This window comes from Artemia sp. Qi Xiang Cuo, chromosome 14, assembly GCF_049724085.1.
Source record: "Artemia sp. Qi Xiang Cuo chromosome 14, ASM4972408v1, whole genome shotgun sequence".
Taxonomy (NCBI): Eukaryota; Metazoa; Arthropoda; class Branchiopoda; order Anostraca; family Artemiidae; genus Artemia; species Artemia sp. Qi Xiang Cuo.
The window spans coordinates 54,777,516-54,799,594 of NC_142807.1; the positions used below are offsets into that span (position 1 = coordinate 54,777,516).

Here is a 22,079-nt window from a genome sequence, read left to right on the forward strand (position 1 = left end):
AACGCTTATTGCCAAAATTGCCAAAAAACGTTTTCAGATAGGGTTTTTGACTAAACTAATGTGTTCTCTAAACATTTGTAACGTTGAAGCTATTTTTGCACGTCTATTTTAAACCGACATACTGTACAACTATGTTTTTTTTTGGCAATATGTCAACAAAAAGTTTTTGTTTTGAAGGTGTCCAATGAAATCCGTCCATCTTGTCTAAACACCTATTATGAGGACTCAAAGACTCCCTAGTAATAGATCTAGTAATGCACGGGAAAACAAAATCATTTAACGGATTGTGAATTTTAATTGGTATCTCCCCATCAGTTTCAAAAAACTATTCCTCTGAGCCAGTTTTCTCAACACCGTTTAGGTTGGAGACATGGAGAGTCTCATCCTCAGTGAGCCATTTGAAGGCACCTCCAGGTCGCGCATAATGTGACATGGTTAAGAGCTAGAGAAACTTTATATCAAGGGAAATTGCATTTGATTTTTTCCCTGTTCTACCTCATGTTTGATCAGTTTCCAAGATACGATCTCCGTGAAAACTAAATCCACCCCTCATTGACTTTTCAATGACCAGGTGCTTATCGCTATCTGTGATCAATCCAATTTTTTCCCAACTAGTTGATAGAATAAGGTCCATAACTAGATGAAGAGATGAAAAATAATAGCCCAAATCAAGATTAAATTCGTAATAGATTTTGTCCGTATTTTTACATTTAATGTGTGACAGAGTTAACATGTCATTCGACAAATACAGCTTGCATTAGTCAAGCCCATTTTTACTCTCTCCCTCTCTTCACACTTTTTTTTAGCAAAACTGTATTCCTGGGGGGTGCGACTAAAATCAAGTAGACTATCATAAAACAATTCAATCGAAGGAGTAGTTTCCTCGGTGAATTTTAACAAAGAAAAATAATAGTCATAAGTGTAGATCTCCTTTATCGTCAACAAACCATATAAATTATTTGAAAATTGTTTATTGAGAAGCGAGAAAGCGTTATAAACGTCGTCATTTTTCTCCACCTTAATGACGTTGCTCAATTATTTAGGGAAAAAACTATAGAAATATAGAATGCAAATTTTATTAGTATACTCAACTTTGGCTTCACCAAATTTACAAATAAATTCAAAAACAAGCAAATTGTCTGATGATTTAGTATTTATTTTTTAGGTAAATCTTTCTATCACTCATGCATCATCATCCACTGTTCCATTTCTTTGAAGACGTGCCAATACTGGTAGCAAATTCTTTAGACCATAATAAGAGTTATGTATAAAAACAGGAAGAAAAATTTGCTGTTTAATTTTTAAATTACATGAATTGTCTGCCCACCCCCGAAAGTTACTTTTCTCTGTTGAATTGGAGTCAATAAGGCGATTATGGTCCCGCACCGCGTCTTTTGGGACAAGGACACCTCTACAAACCCAGCAAATCGTCCCCTTTTCCAATACCAGTTGCTCTTTATATGACAATGTCATTGGATAATTGGTGTGACGTAGTCGAGATATTGCGCCGTTTGCTGTTTTTATTAAAGATACCAATAACTTTTCCATGCTGCCCTCCTCGTCCATAGTTAAAAAAAAACTCTTCCAATTGCATTTTATTTTTGGAATCACGACGGACATGTGTATAGGAAGCCGCAACTAGTTTTTATTCCTTGACTATATTTGGCCTTGATAAATCTGATACCTCAAATATTCTTGATTTGCAACCTAAGCACACTTTATCAGCATGTAGAAGAAAATTTAGGAAGTTTTTTAATTGTTAAGTATCCTTGCCTTCTGTTGACTTTTCTATTCGTCTAGTGCATTGAGTGTTACTATGGCTCATGGAGCCCAAACATTCTTAATCAGATTTAAAGGGAGAAAAACAATTTGAATATTAAAGAAGTTCTTCATTCCATAGACCGTGAGATAGGAGTCAACTTATTGCAGTAACAGGAATAAACTGACCATAGGCATTTACATCTTTTGGAGGCTCGTAAATAATCCATACCCAATTTTTAACATTTTCCACCATCGGTGTCCTCACTGAATATAACCCCCTCTGACGCCTATCGTTTCCTCAAACATCCAAAATTTTGAGATGACCACTTTTTCAACGTAGTTGAAAGTTCTAGAAATTAGGTCTATTTGGATCACAACATCCCCCTCCCCCATAGCCCTCCAGGTAAAGATTTTAAGCTATGCCTTGGGTGGATATGATTTTTTTTAGAAAATGTTGTAGCAAATTTGAAAACAGCTCTTGAGATTGGAAATTGAAAGGGGTATTGCCCTGTTTACTAGTTGAAAGTAATTGGAGGGGGACGAGTCCCCCTCTCAAGCTCACCATTGCCCCAAACACATCCAATCAAACTTTTAAGATGGCAATTTTGTTCAACGTAGTTGATAATTATGGAAATTATGTCTGTAGGGATGACAAGCCCCTGACAACCTTCAGGGCAAGGACTGTAAGTGGTGCTCTGGGGGTATATAACATGTTTATTGCGAGTGTCGTTATACAAAGTTCAAAAAGGCTAATTCAATTGGAAATTGAAAGGAGTAGTGCTCATTAGAATAGTCGTAAAAGATTGAAAAGCATCTAACCACCTTCTCGGAGGCGCGGGTTCAAATCTTACCGTTGGTAAATGATCATGACGTCATTGATCAATCTTTAACATGAAAGATTGATCAGTGATTTCATTTTAAAGATAATTGGTTTTAATTACAAAAAGTTTTTAACCCTATTAATTTCCTTTAAAATGATAGATTGAACAGTTCTCTTTGATGTTTCAGGACCGAGCTATCGATGGTATATAAAGTTTAAATATAACTTTACCACAAACTTTTGATTCATTCAAAAATCAAATATCTTTGAAAAGACTGTAGTATGAAAAGACATCAAAAATTAGGTTTCCACCCATTTACCTTACTCCCCATTGCATTTTACTATAATATGCGAATAAAATATATTTCTAGAGTAAAAAATTTAGTTTTTGGCCAGTCACTTTCAACTATGACAAAGGGCACTAGTCCTTTGTATTTTCAATCGAATGAGTCCTTTTTTAAGTTTCAACAACGAAGCTTTCAATAAAAACTTATATGCTTACTGGGCATAACTTATAATTCTTGCCCTGAGGGCTCTGAGGGGTTAGCATCCTTAAACATCTAATTTCCAGAATTTTCCACCACGTTGAACAAAATGGATATCTCAAAATTTTGATTGGATGTGTCTACATAAATGATGGGCGTGAAAGGGGAGTTAGTTGCACTCCAATAATTTTCGACAATTAAAAAGGGAACTAGACATTTCAATTTCCAATCGAATGAGCCCTTTTTGAAGTTTCTATGACAAAGCTTTCTTTGAAAAGCTTATATGCCCCCAGGGCATAACTTATAACCTGTACCCCGAGTGCTGTGGGGAGGGGGTTGTCATCCTTAAAGACATAATTCTCAGAACTTTCAACTACGTTGAACAGACTGGCTTTCTCAGAATTTTGATTGAATGTGTTTTAGGAAGATGTGGGGGTGATAGGGGGGTTAGTTGCCCTCCAATCACTGTCGACTGCTAAAATGGGCACTAGCCCTTTGAATTTCCAATCAAACAAGCCCTATTTGAAGTTTCCACGACAAAGCCTTCTATATAAACCTAATATGACCCCAGGGTATAACTTATAACCTTTGCCCTGATGAATGTGGGAGGCGAGTGTCCTCCTCAAAAACCTAATTTCTATCTGGAAATCAACTACGTTGAACAAAATGGTTATCTTAAAATTTCAATTGCATGTGTTTGGGGAAATGGTGGGCGTGGAAGGTATGTTAGCTGCCTTCCAATTACTTTTGACTATTAAAAAGGGCATTAGCCATTCCTATTTCAAGTCGAATAAGCCCTTTTCGAAGTTTCTATGACAATTCCTACGATACGAAGTGCCCTAGTCTAGGAAAAAAAATACATTGAGCCAACATCGTTCTTTAATTAGGCAGTGCTACCACGCTGCCTATTATTTTATATTTTAATATAAAAGCTTCTCATTCTAATATTAAGTGACCCTTGTGTTTCAGGAGTCAATGTTGGAAAATTTGGGAAAACAATTAAAATAGTCGAACTTTAGCATAAAGCGCAACGTATCAAGGAGGAGCAAAGCCTCCCCATAAGAAAGTAATTTCTGTTCGTTTTAAGTTATAACGTTGATCCTTACTTTCAGTTGAAAAACATTCTTTTTTAAATTTGTTTTCTGATCTTTTTTCTAATAATGCTGGTAACTTTAATAATACCTTAAAATTACAGAAAATAAAAGTTTTTTGAAATAAAAATTACAGTGAAATATAAATTTAAATCGCTGAAATTCCTGGAATTAATGTTCATTATTTTCAATAGTTCCTTACAGTTATACGGACTATTACATATATTTTACATTTTTTGTCGTTGACGTTTTGAAAAACAAAAGCACACTGTTCAAGATACATATAGTTTTCAATAAAACGGAAGGAACATACTAGGCCTTACACTTTTATGGATTGGGAAGGGAGAAAGGGGCAGTAGCCAAACTCCTATTGGTTTTAATTTTGCTGACCATATAAAAATAAACCAGACAACGCACATGATATTTTGTCAAGAAAATTGATGCAATAGAAACAGCAAACAATCTCGGTGTCTACTTTGAAAATAAGCTTAAATTTTATAAACTTGCACGGCTTTCATCCGTAAATGCACATTCTCGACCTCACATTCTGAAGCGTTGATTTAACAAATTTCATTTCCCCGGGTTTAAAATGTTATCAAATAGCGTTTCCTATAGTAAAGAGCCATAAGACTTCGATGTTTTATTGTTTTTCAAATTGAAAAATAGGTTTTTGAATTGAAAGTAAGGAGCAATGATGGAACACCCCCCCCCCAAGCACGGCCTTTGGTGGCACCCCTCTTGGTGTTGGTTTGAGGGATACCAGACAAATAGAGTGAATTTCAATGCCAAAATAGTCTAAATATCCATGAACCTTCAGATAAATATAGAAGGGGTTTGAGGGTTGGCAGGAATTAATCTGTCATCTCCCTTCATTTAGAATAAACATAAATAAATAAGAATATAATAATATATACAATAGACATTCTATACTTGGCCTTTGGTAAGGGAGCATGGCAGCCACGGAGGCTGCCATGGAAAGGCTTTTTAAGATATCTAACAGTGTTAATTTCAAAATCTCCCAGCAATTCCCCCAAACACATCCAATCAAAATTTTTAGAAGGCCATTTTGTTCAGTATAGTTGATTTCCAGATAGAAAAAATGTTCTTGAGGAGGACACTCCCCCACAACCCTCAGGTAAAAGGTTTTATATTATGCCCTGAGGGCATAGAAGAACGATGTTGGCACAATGTAGTATTTATTTATTTTTTTCCTTTATAGCTGGGTACTTCATATAGAAGGAGTCGTCGTAGAAAGTTCAAAAGTGGCCCATTCGATTGAAAATTGAGAAATTCTAGTGCTCTTTTCAATAGTCAAAAATGATTGGAGGGCAACTAGCCCTCCCAATACCATCATTTCCCCAAAAACATCCAATCAAAATTTTTAGACAGCCATTTTGTTCAGCGTAGTTGATTTTTAAAGAACGATGTTGGCACAATGTAGTATTTATTATTTTTTTTCCTTTAGAGTTGGGCACTTCATATGGAAGGGGTCGTCGTAAAAACTTCAAAAGAGGCTCATTCGATTGGAAATTGAGAGTTCTAGTTCCCTTTTAAATAGTCAAAAGTGATTGGAGGGCAACTAACCTCCCTCCCACGCCCATCATTCCCGCAAACACATCCAATCAAAATTTTGAGATTTGAACTATATTGTAAGTACATTTCCATGTTGTACATATGTTGTAACAGGTTTGACCCTTAGAAAGGAGGGTTTCTGAGGATTTATATTTGTGAGTGTTGAAAATACAATAATGGATTTATAGATCACAATTGTTTAATGGGTCCCTATTGCCTGTATTTCCAGATTTGACATTGAAAATACATGTATGTATTAGTGTTACTAATGTTTATGGCTAGTGTCCTGCAAATAATACGAAGGAACGACCCTGCGACATGCAAAAAAATCATCAATTTAGACCCTGTACCATACTAACCTAATATAAAACACTATTATATGCTATTTCCTATATATAAAATCATAAATCATAAAAACCAAAACAATGGTCCCTAAGCAACCCATAAAAAGTCGGCCTATAAGTTTCTCGAAATATATCATAGGGAAGGGACTCCCATATAGAAGCAAGAACATGGCGAATCAAAAGTGAAGACCTTGTAGAACTTTTAGTCGGTTTTCTAAGCGCTGATGAATTCCTTGTCTCGTATACAGGCTGACATCTCTCAAACATACCAAACAAACATTCAGGTGCATTTTTATGTAATACATCAAACATAAACAGAGACTTATAAAAATTAAAAAGACTTGGAACTGCTAAAATATTAATTTTTTTACAGCTATCTATAACTGATATACGATTGTCACAATTAATAAGAACCCGAAACGCCGAATATTGGAGAGCGCTTAATAACATCAAATGTGTTTGGCTGACATTCATCCACTTTTCTATCCTTGACATACATGTCGCAGGTATATGACAAATGTATGTGACATACATTTTTTTTGCATGTCGCAGGGTCGTTCCTTCGTATTATTTGCAGGACACTAGCCATAAACATTAGTAACAAAAATACATACATGTATTTTCAATGTCACATCTGGAAATACAGGCAATAGGGACCCATTAAACAATCGTGATCTATAAATCCATTATTGTATTTTCAACACTCACAAAGATAAATCCTCAGAAACCCTCCTTTCTAAGGGTCAAACCTGTTACAACATATGTACAACATGGAAATGTACTTACAATATAGTTCAGAGACTTAAACTCCACTTACGATGTTTGGCCTAGTATATACATATGTTATTCAAGCCAAGGCACGGTAAGTTTACTGCATAGAGGTTTTCGACAAGGCGGTTCTAATAGTGTATTTCTTGTTTTGATTTGAATGTATTTTCAGGAGTTATCGGTTACATTAGTTTTTACTCTGGGGCGTGATCATCTCTTACTAGGTTCCTAGCTACTGCTGCAACCCGGAAAATAAATGATTTTAATGTGGGAATAAATATTATCAAACAATTAGTGTTTAGTTCTCGTATCAAGTAACAAAAACCTAACAAAAAATGAAACTAGTTTTAAAATTTTCAGGTATTTTTCTAGTTTAAATTAAAAGATTAAAATTATTGCTCAGATACCATAAATATTTTTTGCAGTTTATAACTTTAGTGATTCTGAACTGAAAAGTAAAACAAAACGAAAATTGATTTTTATTCTACTAAAAATCGATTATTGATTACTAAAATTGATTATTAGTATACAATCAGTAGTATATATGTTCATTATTATAAAAATTTTTAAGTTCAGTTCAGAATCGCTAAAGTTAGTATGTAAAACTGCAGAAATATTTACGGCGCCTGATCAATAATTTTAATTTTTTAATTTAAACAAGAAAAATGCATGAAAATTTTAAAATTAGTTTGTTTTTTTGTTAGATAAAATCTACTCGCTATATGATTAAGCTTACAGGCTTGAACACAACCAGTTATTATTTACAGATATGAGTTCCACTTACTTCGTGAACGCTTTAGCCAATTTGAATAAGACTGAGAGTCCTGTGATTATAATTGAATGCAATGGAGGTCAAGTTGAAGCCAAGAAGATTCTTTTGTCAGCTATAAGTGATGTGTTTCAGGTCATGCTTGAATCCGACATGCTTGAGAAGCATACTCATGTTGTTGAAGCATTTGATATAGATTTTGAGACAATGAACATAATTATGAGATTTTATAATGAAGGAACTGTTCCCAACTATAGAACATTGAATAGAGAATATTTTACGTACATTGTTGAAAAGTATAACTTTCAAGGGATCAAAGAGGAAATAGCCGAAACTGTCTTTCAGGATTTTCTTGTAAAAAAATGCCATTTACATATGTACAACATGGAAATGTACTTACAATATAGTTCAGAGAGCTAAACTCCACTTACGATGTTTGGCCTAGTATATACATATGTTATTCAAGCCAAGGAACGGTAAGTTTACTGCATAGAGGTTTTCGACAAGGCGGTTCTAATAGTGTATTTCTTGTTTTGATTTGAATGTATTTTCAGGAATTATCGGTTACATTAGTTTTTACTCTGGGGCGTGATCATCTCTTACTAGGTTGCTAGCTACTGCTGCAACCCGGAAAATAAATAATTTTAATGTGGGAATAAATATTATCAAACAATTCGTTTTTAGTTCTCGTATCAAGTAACAAAAACCTAACAAAAAATCAAACTAGTTTTCAACTTTTCAGATATTTTTCTAGTTTAAATTAAAAGATCAAAATTGTTGCTTAGATACCCTAATTTTTTGCAGTTTATAACTTTAGTGATTCTAAACTGAAAACTTAAAACAAAATAAAAATTGATTTTTATTCTACTAAAAATCGATTATTGATTATTAAAATTGATTATTAGTATACAATCAGGAGTATATATGTTCATTATTATAAAATTTTTTAAGTTCAGTTCAGAATCGCTAAATTTAGTATGTAAACTGCAGAAATATTTACAGTGCCTGAGCAATAATTTTAATGTTTTGATTCAAACTAGAAAATTACCTGAAAATTTTAAAATTAGTTTGTTTTTTTGTTAGATAAAATATAATCGCTATATGATTAAGCTTACAGGTTTGAACACAACCAGTTATTATTTACAGATATGAGTTCCACTTACTTCGTGAACGCTTTAGCCAATTTGAATAAGACTGAGAGTCCTGTGATTATAATTGAATGCAATGGAGGTCAAGTTGAAGCCAAGAAGATTCTTTTGTCAGCTATAAGTGATGTGTTTCAGGTCATGCTTGAATCCGACATGCTTGAGAAGCATACTCATGTTGTTGAAGCATTTGATATAGATTTTGAGACAATGAACATAATTATGAGATTTTATAATGAAGGAACTGTTCCCAACTAGAGAACACTGAATAGAGAACATTTTACGTACATTGTTGAAAAGTATAACTTTCAAGGGATCAAAGAGGAAATAGCCGAAACTGTCTTTCAGGATTTTCTTGTAAAAAAATGCCATAGGAAATTTTTCAGGTCAATAAATATTTTAAATTACAAATTAAACTCTTGTGATTGTGCGAAAGACCTTGAAAGCATTTTTTCTACTTTTGAAAGTCAACATTGTAAAAAAAGGGCTATAGCTCTTATTGCTGATATAATCAGTCAAGGAACTGAAAGCCCAGATTTTGTATCTGATTTTAGTATTCCTGACTTCATTGCTCTCTCCGCGCAATGCTTCTCTGCTTTAGAATCTTTAGAAAGTGACGAGTATTATAAATATGGTTCTTTCTTAAAATTACTTTGTTACTGGCTCTATAAGGATCCCAAAGAAAGATCAAGTGCAGTTTTAGGAGTCTTGGGAATGATGAATATATATAAAATTTCAGAAATTTCAAGTAAAGTAGGAGTGAATTTCTTGTTAAACCTGGCTATTTGTAAGGATGGTAAACCTAAAACTACTGAATTAAACAGTAAACATGTGGAATCCTTATTTCCACCAACTCCGGCACCTCCACCGCCTTTTTTGTCCACCGTCTTGTCTCCTTTAGCTTATGCCTTGATGGAAGCTGAACTAGATGGAGAAAGTCCCGCTCTAGCAGCATTCCAGATAGAAAATTTTTTAAGGAGGACACTCCCCAATAACCCTCAGAGCAAGAGTTTTAAGTTATGCAATGAGGGCATATAAGAACGATGTTGGCACAGAGTACTATTTATTTATTTTTTATTTTAGAGTTGGTCACTTCATGTGGAAGGGGTCGTCGTAAAAACTTCAAAAGGGGCTCATTCAATTGAAAATTGAGAGTTCTAGTTCCTTTTTTAATAGTCGAAAGTGATTGGGGGGCAACAAGCCCCCCAATCATCATAGTTGATATCTAGCATAGTTCAGCATAGTTCAGCATAGTTGATATCTAGACAGAAAATATGTTTTTGAGGAGGTTTTTCCCCCTAAACCCTCAGGGCAGGGGATTTGAGTTTTGCCCTGGGGGCATATAAGGTTTTTATAGAAGGCGTTGTCTTAGAAACTTCAAAACGGGCTCATTCAATTGAAAATTCAATGGGCTAGTACACTTTTTAATAGTCGAAACTGATTGGATAGCGACTAGCCCTCCCCCCCTCCAACGCCCATCATTCCTCCAAACACATCCAATCAAAATTTTGATATAGCAATTTCGTTCAACGTAGTTTATTTCCATATAGAAAATATGTTTTTGAGGAGGAAACTCCCCCAAAACCCTCTGGGAAATGGTTTTAAAATATGCCCTGGAGGCAAATATGGTTTCTATAGAAGGTGTTGTCGTAGAAACTTCGAAAAAGGCTCATTCGATTGAAAATTCAAAGGGCAACTGCCATTTTCAATTATCGAAAGTGATTGAAGGGCAGCTAGCCCCCCATGCCGATCATTTCCCCAAACATCATCCAATCAAAATTTTGAGATGGCCATTTTGTTCAGCGTAGTTGATTGTCAGATAAAAAACATGTTTTTGAGGAGAACGCTCCCCTACAGCCCTCAGGGCAAGGGTTTTAAATTACGCCCTTGGGTCACTTAAGGTTTTTAAACAAGGCGTTGTCGTAAAACCTTCAAAAAATGCTCATTCGATTGGAAATTCAAAGGGCTAGTGCCCTTTTTAATAGTCAAAAGTCATTGGAGGGCAATTAGGCCCCCACCACGACCATCATTCCTCCAAACACATCCAATCAAAATTTTGAGATACCCATGTTTCAGCGTAGTTGATATTCAGACAGAAAATATGTTTTTGAGGAGGTATTTCCCCAAAAACCCTCAGGGCAGGGGTTTTAAATTTTGCCCTAGGGGCATATAAGGTTTTTATAGAAGGCGTTGTTGTGGAAACTTCAAAACAGACTCATTCAATTGGAAATTTGAAGGGCTAGTACGCTTTCATGTGGAAGGGGTCGTCGTAAAAACTTCAAAAGGGGCTCATTCAATTGAAAATTGAGAGTTCTAGTTCCTTTTTTAATAGTCGAAAGTGATTGGGGGGCAACAAGCCCCCCCCTCCATGATCATTATTTTACCAGACACATCCAATCAAAATTTTGAGATACCCATTTTGTTCAGCATAGTTGATATCCAGACAGAAAGTATGTTTTTGAGGAGGCTTTGAGGGCATATAAGAACGATGTTGGCACAATGTACTATTTATTTATTTTTCATTTTAGAGTTAGGCATTTCATGTGGAAGGGGTCGTCGTAAAAACTTCAAAAGGGGCTCATTCAATTGAAAATTGAGAGTTCTAGTTCCTTTTTTAATAGTCTTTCCCTTTTTAATGTACTATTTATTTATTTTTTATTTTAGAGTTGGGCACTTCATGTGGAAGGGGTCGTCGTAAAAACTTCAAAAGGGGCTCATTCAATTGAAAATTTATAGTTCTAGTTCCTTTTTTAATAGTCGAAAGTGATTGGGGGGCAACAAGCCCCCCCCCTCCCGGATCATTATTCCACCAAACACATCCAATCAAAATTTTGAGATACCCATTTTGTTCAGCGTAGTTGATATTCAGACAGAAAATATGTTTTTGAGGAGGTTTTTCCCCCTAAACCCTCAGGGCAGGGGATTTGAGTTTTGCCCTGGGGCATATAAGGTTTTTATAGAAGGCGTTGTCTTAGAAAATTTAAAACAGGCTCATTCGATTGAAAATTCAATGGGCTAGTACTCTTTTTAATAGTCGAAACTGATTGGATAGCGACTAGCCCCCCCCCTCCAACGCCCATCATTCCTCCAAACACATCCAATCAAAATTTTGATATAGCAATTTTGTTCATCGTAGTTTATTTCCATATAGAAAATATGTTTTTGAGGAGGACACTCCCCCAAAACCCTCTGGGAAAGGGTTTTAAGTCATGCCCTGGAGGCATATATGGTTTATATAGAAGGTATTGTCATAGAAACTTCGAAAAAGGCTCATTCGATTGGAAATTCAAAGGGCAACTGCTATTTTCAGTTGTCGAAAGTGATTGAAGGGCAGCTAGCCCCCCCCCCCATGCCGATCATTTCCCCAACAATCATCCAATCAAAATTTTGAGATGGCCATTTTGTTCAGCGTAGTTGATTGTCAGATAAAAAACATGTTTTTGAGGAGAACGCTCCCCTACAGCCCTCAGGGCAAGGGTTTTAAATTACGCCCTTGGGTCACTTAAGGTTTTTAAACAAGGCGTTGTCGTAAAACCTTCAAAAAATGCTCATTCGATTGGAAATTCAAAGGGCTAGTGCCCTTTTTAATAGCCGAAAGTCATTGGAGGGCAATTAGGCCCCCACCACGACCATCATTCCCCCATACACATCCAATCAAAATTTTGAGATAGCCATTTTGTTCAACACAGTTGATTTCCAGCTAGAAAATATATTTTTGAGGAGAACACTGCCCCTCAGGGCAAGAGTTTTAAGTTATGCAATGAGGGCATATAAGAACGATGTTGGCACAAGGTACTATTTATTTATTTTTTATTTTAGAGTTGGGCACTTCTTGTGGAAGGGGTCGTCTTAAAAACTTAAAAAGGGGATAATTAAATTGAAAATTTATAGTTCTTGCTCATTTTTTAATAGTCTAATGTGATTGGGGGGCAACAAGCCCCCCTCCTCCATAATCATTATTCCACCAAACACCTCCAATCAAAATTTTGAGATACCAATTTTGTTCAGCGTAGTTGATATTCAGACAGAAAATATGTTTTTGAGGAGGTTTTTCCCCCTAAACCCTCAGGGCAGGGGATTTGAGTTTTGCCCTGGGGCATATAAGGTTTTTATAGAAGGCGTTGTCTTAGAAACTTCAAAACAGGCTCATTCAATTGAAAATTCAACGGGCTAGTACACTTTTTAATAGTCGAAACTGATTGGATAGCGACTAGCCCCCCCCCCCTCCAACGCCCATCATTCCTCCAAACACATCCAATCAAAATTTTGATATAGCAATTTTGTTCATCGTAGTTTATTTCCATATAGAAAATATGTTTTTGAGGAGGACACTCCCCCAAAACCCTCTGGGCAAGGGTTTTAAGTCATGCCCTGGAGGCATATATGGTTTATATAGAAGGTATTGTCGTAGAAACTTCGAAAAAGGCTCATTCGATTGAAAATTCAAAGGGCAACTGCCATTTTCAATTATCGAAAGTGATTGAAGGGCAGCTAGCCCCCCCCCCCCCCTGCCGATCATTTCCCCAAACATCATCCAATCTAAATTTTGAGATGGCCATTTTGTTCAGCGTAGTTGATTGTCAGATAAAAAACATGTTTTTGAGAAGAACGCTCCCCTACAGCCCTCAGGGCAAGGGTTTTAAATTACGCCCTTGGGTCACTTAAGGTTTTTAAACAAGGCGTTGTCGTAAAACCTTCAAAAATGCTCATTCGATTGCAAATTCAAAGGGCTAGTGCCCTTTTTAATAGTCGAAAGTCATTGGAGGGCGATTAGGCCCCCACCACGACCATCATTCCCCCAAACCCATCCAATCGAAATTTTGAGATACCCATTTTGTTCAGCGTGTGTGTTTGTGTGTATATATATGTGTTTATATATGTGTATATGTGTGTGTGTGTGTGTATGTGTGTGTGTGTGTGTTTATGTGGGCGTGTGTGTGTTTATGTGTATGTGTGTGTGTGTATATGTTTGTGTGTATATGTGTGTGTTTGTGTAGATGTGTGTATATATATATGTGTGTGTTTGAGTGTATATGTGTGTGTGTGTATATGTGTGTGTATATATGTGTGTGTATCTGTGTGTGTATATGTGTGTATGTGTGTATATGTGTATGTGTGTATATTTGTCTCTGTGTGTGTTTGTGTATGTGTGTGTTTGTAAATGTGTGTTTGTGTATATGTGTGTGTATATATGTGTGTGTTTGTATATATGTGTGTGTGTGTATGTGTGTGTATATGTGGGTGTGCATTTATATATATATGTATGTGTATGTGTGTGTATGTGTATATGTGTGTGTGTATATGTGTGTGTGCATATATTTGTGTGTTTGTATATGTGTGTGTGTTTGTATATGTATATATATATATATATATATATATATATATATATATATATATACTTCTGTTTTTTCTGGGGGGGGAGGTTAAACAAAAAAAACTACAAAAAAACATTAAAAAATTGGGGTTTAAGGGGTTTAAGGGGGGAAGGTAGATAGGTTAGGTTAAGTTGCGTACTTATGCATGCTTTATCCTGCATACCCCCCCCCCCTTATGTGCGTAAAGAGCCTAAATTGTGGAAAGAGCGAGGCGTTGAGGAGGGGACAGCCCCTTTCATATACAGAGTAATTTCTGTTTCTTTTAAGTTTTAACATTGTTCCTTACTTTCAGTTAAAAAAAACTTGTTTTTTTTTTAATTTATTGAGAGGTCGACCAGAGAAATGTAAATTCACAAGGAGTCAGAACGTAAAACTTACACCATCAAATGCGATGAGACCAATTTTTAGTGCCCAAAACAAGGGTACTAAAAAAACATTTGAAGTAATGATTATCAAAAGTGAAGAAGAAAAAAAATTATTTTGATTAATAGACGCGCGATAATGAGGTTTAGAAGGAATCGAAATTACAGAATACATAAATAATGTGGTTAGAAGATAAGCAACAGCGAGAATTTCAAGCAACTGGAAGAATCAGAACATGTTAAAAATGAAAGGGAAGAGAATATGATTGTCCGGTTAGCAGGCATGGAAAATCGAGTATCAGAACATGTCAAAAATGAAAGTGAAGAGCAAAGTTTGCACCTTTAGAGGACAAGTAAAAGCAATAATGAGAACAAGTCCAAAATGAAAATAAGTAAGTATATGTAAGTATGACGGCACTAGATCCTTGGGGCCCAAATGAGCAGTCCTGATCTCTGTTTTGTAATATAACATAACAGTAACAATAAATTATTTTTGGTACTTTGTTAAATAGTATCATGTTACTATATAATATAAGCTAATAACTATATTTTGGGTCAAAATCTAAAATCTTTAGATTTTTGGTCAACTCCCAATAAGTTACTAAGAATTAAATGCCTTGTTACTAGACTATACAAAATATCAAACAGTTTGTGGTAACAAACTTACAGATCATTACCACAAACTGTTTGATCTGATCTGTTCAGTAAGGAGCAACACGGCTCAATAGTCACCAAAACTTTAAAAAATGGAATTTTGATACCAATAGATACATCAAAAGAATCATTTTTTTATGCTGATAAATTTAAATCTAAATAAATTTAATTATAGAAATCTAGCGCTTTACTTAAAACACAAAATAATATGAGTTTTGGTACAGTAAAAGCATAATAACAATTCATTTTAGAATTGTAGCTTAATTTTTTTTTTTTTTGATTTGGTATCACTTCTGCATGATGGCTCATTTCAATACCCGGCTGTTGTTTTGGTTTTAAAGAAGACATCTCATGATTACTTTGTAGACAAGTTTGAAGTAAAGCCATCTTGATAGCTTTAGGATCAGGATTATAGACTAGCTTTATAATTTGTATCATAGCTTGAAATTCACAAATAATCATATTTTCAGAATTCATATTATGTCTTATTTGATCTTCATTTCAAGTAATAATAAAGCATATATCTTACATTTGAAGATTGTTTATTAATCACTATTGGTATTATAGCTTATGGCACTATTGAAAATTATACCAAAATGCTACCTGATAAATCAATCCAATAATCTGTATGCTGTTCAATGACTTTGCAGTTATTTAAAAAAATATTTAATTCTACACTTGTTTTTAAGATAATTTTAATTGTATATGGAAAGTTACTGATGTCACAGCTGGTGTAAGACTAAGAAAAACTTTATAGATTAGTTTATTGTTGTCAGGCTTCATACTCACTTTTCACTCCCAAATCAGTTTTCCAGTTTTTAATACTTGATTTTTGTGTTTTCAATAAAGCACTAGTTTTCTAAAATCCTAGAAACACAGGGAAACATAATTATTTGGTTTATTTGTACTAGTTTGATTGATATATATTAGATAGGCTGTGAAGCAATAATTTTTGTCCATTTTAAGTTTCAACTTTGCTCTTTACTTCATTGGAAAAACTTTTTTTTACACAAATATGCTTGTTTTGCATCAATGTCAAAGTTTTTTTTACTTTGGCATTCTTCAAGACAAATATTGAGCTTTCTACTGAAAAAAGGCGCCTTTTATTATTTCTTTGCTTTCAATCTTGTATATACATGACTGAAATATAGCCCCTTATAGAAGAGAATACTCCATAATCCTTTGTCCTGATGTCTTAATTTAGCTTAAATTCATTCTTATTATCGGAATTCAATCAAAATTAAGTGCACATGCCCCATCAATATTGGTCAAACATGTCACTTTAATACATGACACGTCACACATCAATTTAATAAACAGCAAAAATGAAGAAAAAAAAGAATCAAATTTCGACTTCTCAAACAAAAACAGCTGTCAAAAGCAATTAAGAATTCTCTTCTCAAAGAATTTGCTAACCCAAACTATGTCATCACTCAAAGCATGAATCACACAGACAGACAACATGGAAACAAAAGTATTTTGCATAAACTAGCCTACTAATTAGGAGATGTCTAGACATTGCAATACAGAAAGGCTGTACCCAGGATTTTTTTCCAAAGGGAGTTTGAATCAAAATTTTTTTTGGGGTAGGGGGGGGGGTTACACAAAAAAACGTATACGAAATTTGTTTATGTCCATTTTTGTTACGTTTACAGGAGTCAGACAAACACTTTGGAGGGGGGTCACTACTACTTCAAACCCCCCTAACCCTGCCCACCCTCTGGGTACAGCCTTGCAAAACAGTGAACTCATTGTGGCAGTTTGAAGAAACACAATTTTTTTTGGTAATGAAGAATGAAAATGCAAAAATAGGTGAAATAAATTAAAATTTTGAAAGCAGTATTAAAGATTTTGAGGATTCTATGGAGAGGGGCATACTCTTGTCAACTTGTAGAAATATTGGTACTGGTGCATTATGTTGGCACTGCTAAAGAAGTCAAGTTTGGTTCATGCTAATGAGATAAAATAAAATAGGATGAATATGCAAGAGTTTGTAAACAAATTTTGGATATATATTTGCACATTAGGGAGGGGGGGGGTAAATCACACTCTATATTAAATAAGTAACCAAACCTAACCTAGGTACCTTTTCCCCCCTTAAACCCCAAAAAACAATCATGTAAACATTGACAGTCATTGAGAAACCACAGTTTTGCAGTCATTTATCTATAGCAGTCTCTTGCAAATAGCCTATTTGACAGGTTTTCTGTGACCGGTTTCCTTGTACAATAACAAATTTGTTTCCTTGGGCATGGCAGTGCCCAGGGGGGGAGGGTTAGGGGTTTGAGCCGCCAGCCCCCTTCCTCCCCCCAAAAAATATTTGTCTGACTTGTAAATTATGCAGTGCCCGCATAATGCATAAGTGCCCAATTTTTTAATGCTTTTTTGTTAAACCCCCCTCTGGGGGGAGAAGGGGGGGGGGTACAGGATAAAGCATACATAAGTATTCAGCTTAACCTAACCTATCTACCTCCCCCCTAAACCCCAAAAAACAATCATTTAAATATTGTAACTCAATGAGAAACCATGGCTTTGCAGTCATTTATTGGTACTGGTGCATTTTACATACACTTCTATATACTGCCAAAGAAGTCAAGTTAGGTTAATGCTTATGAAGTAAAATAGGATGAATATATAATATTTTATGGGGTTTAAGGGGGGAAAAGGTACCTAGGTTAGGTTAAGTTGCATATTTAATATTTTGCATGATTTACCTCCCCCCCCCCTTCTACAAGTTGACAAGAGTACTCCATAGAGTACTCCTTCTACAAGTTGCCTCACTCCATAGAATCCTCCAAATCTTTAATGTCACTTTCAAAGATGGCCATTTGTTCTTGTAGAAACTTTGAAAAGTGCTCAGTTGGTTGGTAACTGAAAGGACTAGTACCTTCTTTAATAGTCAAAAGCTATTGGAGGGCAACCACCCCTCCACCCTACACCCATCATTTCCCCTAACACTTCAAGTTAAAATAACAAGAGATTTATTTTGTTTGGCATAGTTTAAAAGTCCAGAAATTATGTCATTGAGGATGAGAACCTCCTCGTGGCCCTCAGGGCATGGGTTGTAAGGTATGCCCCAAGGGCATTTAAGGTTTTTATGGAAACAGGGTATACACTTCGGAGGGGGCTCATTGGATTAGAAATCAGAAATTGAACAGCCATTTTTAAGAGTCAAATTTATTGGAGGGCGACTATACAACAACCCCACCCCCTCCCCCTATGTTATAATGCATCTGATAGAAATTCTAAGATAGCCAATTTTTAAAAAATAGTACAAAGATATCATAACATGGCCTTTTGGGACACAATCCCACAAAGTATGGGGATAAGAGTTTTAGGTTATGCCCCTGGGGGATATATAAGATATAAGATATTTATTTCAAAAAGATCACTATCACAAGCCCACAAAGGGCCGAATTCAGACTTTGGAGTCGACAATATAAATGGTTGCACTAAAACTGGCAAAAATGAAACAACAACAAAGAAATAGAAAAATCATAATGAACAACCATTTAACAGTCAATAATTAAAACTGTAAAAAGTCAATTAAAAAGTTAAAAAGATAAAAACTGGTCAAAATAAACTGGGATGTTTTCATTGTATGCCCCTGGGGGATTTTTGCTTGTTTTCAGTTTGACTTGGCAATAAAAATAATTGCTGTTTGTTTTGAGTTTTGTTTAATTGTTAATAGTGCTTTGTGCTAGTTTTATGCTTGAAAGATTATTTGACTTTATTTCTGCCCATTTTTGAATTAAAAGAGATCTTTACTTTTCTTTGAAAACTTTTTCTGTGTAAAGTTTTTTAAATTAATACAAACATATGACACCATCATTCAGCCAGAGGGGGGGGGCAGCCCCCCCCCCTTATGGGCACCCATGTAACAAGATAATATTTAACAAGTACCAAAAATAATTTATTGTTAATTTTTATGTTATATTACAAAACAGAGATCAGGACTGCTGGTTTGGGCCCTAAGGGACTAGTGCTTACATATACTTACTTATTTTCATTTTGGACTTGTTCTCATTATTGCTTCCACTTTTCCTCTAAATGTGCAAACTTTGCTCTTCACTTTCATTTTTAACATGTTCAGATTCTTCCTGTTGCTTGAAATTCTCACTGCTGCTTATCTTCTAACCACATTATTTATGTATTCTACAATTTTGATTCCTTCTAAACCTCATTATTGTGCATCCATTAATCAAAAATTTTTGCTTCTTCTTCATTTTTGATCATTGTTACTTCAAATATTTTTTAGTACCCTTTTTTTGGGCACTAAAAATTGGTCTCATCACATTTGATGATGTAAGTTTTATGTTCTGACCCCTTGTGAATTTACATTTCTCTGGTTGTCCTCTCAATAAATTAAAAAAAAACAAGTTTTTTTAACTGAAAGTAAGGAACAACATTAAAACTTAAAACAAACAGAAATTACTCTGTATATGAAAGGGGCTGTCCCCTCCTCAACGCCTTACTCTTTCCACAATTTAGGCTCTTTACGCACATTAGGGGGAAATATACAGGATAAAGCATGCGTGAGTACGTAACTTAACCTAACCTGTCTACCTCCCCCCCTTAAACCTCAAAATACAATCATTTAAATATTGTAACTCAGTGAGAAACCACGGCTTTGCAGTCATTTATCATCTATAGCGGTCTCTTGCAAATAGCCTATTTGACAGGTTTCCTTGTACAATAAAAAATTTGTTTCCTTGGGCAAGGCAGTACCCAGAGGGGGGATTAGGGGTTTGAGCCACCCCCACCCTTCCTCCCCCCAAAAAATATTTGTCTGACTTGTAAATTATGCAGTGCCCGCATAATGCGTAAGTACCCAATTTTTTAATGCTTTTTTTGTTTAACCTCCCCCCCAGAACAAAACAGAAGTCCCATCCTTTATGGAAGTTTACCTGAAAATAATCAGCCCCCTAGCACAACTTTAGTCCCACAGAAAATTACCTCTGGAGAATTTATTCCTTGGAAAACTCTCATGGCAAATTTTTCCTGTGAAAAAATCTCCTTTCCTGCAGAGTTATTCTAGACAACTTCAACCCAGTAGAAATTTTCACCAAGACAATTCTCCTCATCATTGTTGCAATGGTAGCTGTAACCTAGTAAAGAGCAAACATTTTAGCCCCCCCCTATATATGCCAATTCAGGATATATATTTCTACATTAGGGGGGATGGGGGTACAGCTTAAACTTACCTCCCATTTACATCAGAAATAAAATTTATTCCCACCCCCCTCTAATGTAGAAATATATACCCTGAATTGGCATATATAGGGGGGGGGTAAAATTCATTTCCGATAGAAATGATCATTATATTTGAAATCAGCATAAAAAAAGGCATCAAATGGTATATTCACTTTAGTTGTTACTCAATAATATGATTGGGTGGTAAAGTTCTACCAAATCATATTATTAAGTTAAGAATAAAGTGAATGCACCATTCAATGCCTTTTTTTATGCTGATTACAACTATAATAATCATTTTGGTAAAGTTCTATGAAATCATATATTGAGTTAGGAATAAAGTGAATAAAACATTTTATGCATTTTTTTTGCTGTTTACAAATATAATAAGCATTTCTATCATAAATTAATTTCAGCCCCCCCCCCCTTTATATAGGCTATACCTAACATAACCCTGAATTGGCATATATAGGGGGAGGGCAGAAATTCATTTCTGATAGAAATGATTATTATATTCATAATCAGCATAAAAAAGGCATTGAATGGTGTATTCACTTTTTTCCTAACTCAATAATATGATTTCATAGAACTTTACCATCATTTCTATTGGAAATGAATTTCAGCCCCCCCCTATATATACCTAACCCAACCTAACCCTGAATTGGCATATATAGGGGGGGCTGAAATTCATTTCCAATAGAAATGATTATTATATTTGTAATCAGCAAAAAAAGGCATCAAATGGTGTATTCACTTTAGTTCTAACTCAATAATATGATTTGGTAGAACCTTACCAGTTGGGTAAATACCCCTACCCCCAAATGTGCAAATAGCCTATATATCCTGAACTGACAAATATAGGGGAGGGGGCTAAAATTAATTTCTGATAGAAATGATTATTATGTCCTTAATCAGCATAAAAAAGGCATTGAATGGTATATTCACTTTATTTGTAAGTCAATAATATGATTTGCTAAAAATTTACCAAAATACCTTCCTGGGACATATGTTAACCTGTACATCCATCCCTGAAAGTTTCATTTTCCTAATCTAACTCCTTTCCAAGATAGCCAAAAGTAGCTAAAGTAGAATTTTACTAAAAGTTAAAATATACTTAGGTTTTTCAAAAGAATGTAGGCCTAGCCTATTGTGAGAAAACAAAGTGAAAAAGTTGACTGGGGCAAGCATCAATGGCTGAAGGGGAGGAAAAGGAATCTTGTAGGCCAGGACTATACCGAAAAATATAAATAGCTCACCAGTTTAAAACAAAATTCCAATCAAATGAGTAGCCTATGAAATCATTAAATAAGATCTTCAATGAAGAATCTAGCGTTTTAAGATTTTAAATGTACGCGACCGATGAAAATGAAGAACAGATCTACGGAAAAAAGAAAATGATGCCTTTTTAGGGACACTGCATTTGAGTTGTATTACAAATAGCGAGTTCCAGCATCGCTTCTCCGACTTATTGGCTTAACATTAAGTTTCCTGAGTTTAATGTGTAAAAGATAACAACAAACATTTATCCGGCAATTTATCAACTGAAAAATGTTACGTTATACGAAACTTGGCGAAGGACAATATCAATCACGTGAACCTCACTATTAATATTTCTTATCTAAAAACTTTGAAGGCATGACGCATTTATCTATTACTATATTTTTATGTTCTCTGCATATAATCTCAAATACAATTTCCACTTTTTAAAAGGTTAAATATTTGAATATTAGTCGTTACTCA

At 34.9% G+C, this 22,079-nt stretch overlaps 1 protein-coding gene across 1 annotated transcript in view; it reads right to left on the reverse strand.

The window, feature by feature from the left end:
• LOC148944644 (uncharacterized) overlaps positions 1–21,669 on the reverse strand; it is a 191,446-nt gene extending 169,777 nt beyond the window's left edge. Inside the window, exon 1 of the mRNA XM_089099713.1 lies at positions 21,596–21,669. The gene's annotated coding sequence lies outside the window, so the exon portion shown is untranslated. The remainder of the gene's footprint in view (positions 1–21,595) is intronic.
• Between the last annotated feature and the right edge of the window lie 410 nt (positions 21,670–22,079).